We start from the raw sequence: 468 nt of genomic DNA, 5'->3' as shown, positions 1-468 counted from the left end.
GTCCCAAGGATGGTCAGTGCAAAAGGAGTCCTGTGGACCCTAAGCTGGTGCAGGTGGGTACAGCACTGCAATCCTGGCTGCAGATCCTTAAACAGCCAGCTCAGGGACACTGATGAGCAAACACAGCTCCAGCTCTCTCCTGCAGAGCTGAGCTTTATCCTCATTACAAGTCTGTCTAAATGAAGGATTTCCTTCTCCTCAGCAGACAGATGGTTACCTTTACCAACCAGTTTTACAGTGATTACATGACAAAGCTGTGAAGGACTGAACATTCACAGGTGGGTGCCAAATAATGATGAAGTGGTTTCTTGGGTAATTAGCTGGTAAGGAAAGAAACWCTTCATGTGCCAGGAAGGAGAAGCTGCACTGGTGAAAGTCACGGCAAGGACTGAGTTCCACAATGCAGGTGCTCTTGGCTCTGCTGAAGGCAGCAGCTCAATACCCCTTCATGCTCCTGGTGGAATTCTA

The 468-nt window shown here is 48.8% G+C and overlaps 1 protein-coding gene across 1 annotated transcript in view; it reads right to left on the bottom strand.

Moving 5' to 3' along the window:
- The window catches only part of DYRK4 (dual specificity tyrosine phosphorylation regulated kinase 4), a 17,537-nt gene that overhangs the window by 5,377 nt on the left and 11,692 nt on the right, over window positions 1–468 (bottom strand). The window lies entirely within an intron of this gene.

This window comes from Malurus melanocephalus, unplaced genomic scaffold (genome assembly GCF_030028575.1).
Source record: "Malurus melanocephalus ecotype Western Australia unplaced genomic scaffold, MMel_1.1 scaffold_1144, whole genome shotgun sequence".
NCBI classification, from domain to species: Eukaryota; Metazoa; Chordata; class Aves; order Passeriformes; family Maluridae; genus Malurus; species Malurus melanocephalus.
The sequence above is the reverse complement of the archived record's forward strand: the minus strand, read 5'-3'. Positions and strand labels throughout refer to the sequence as shown.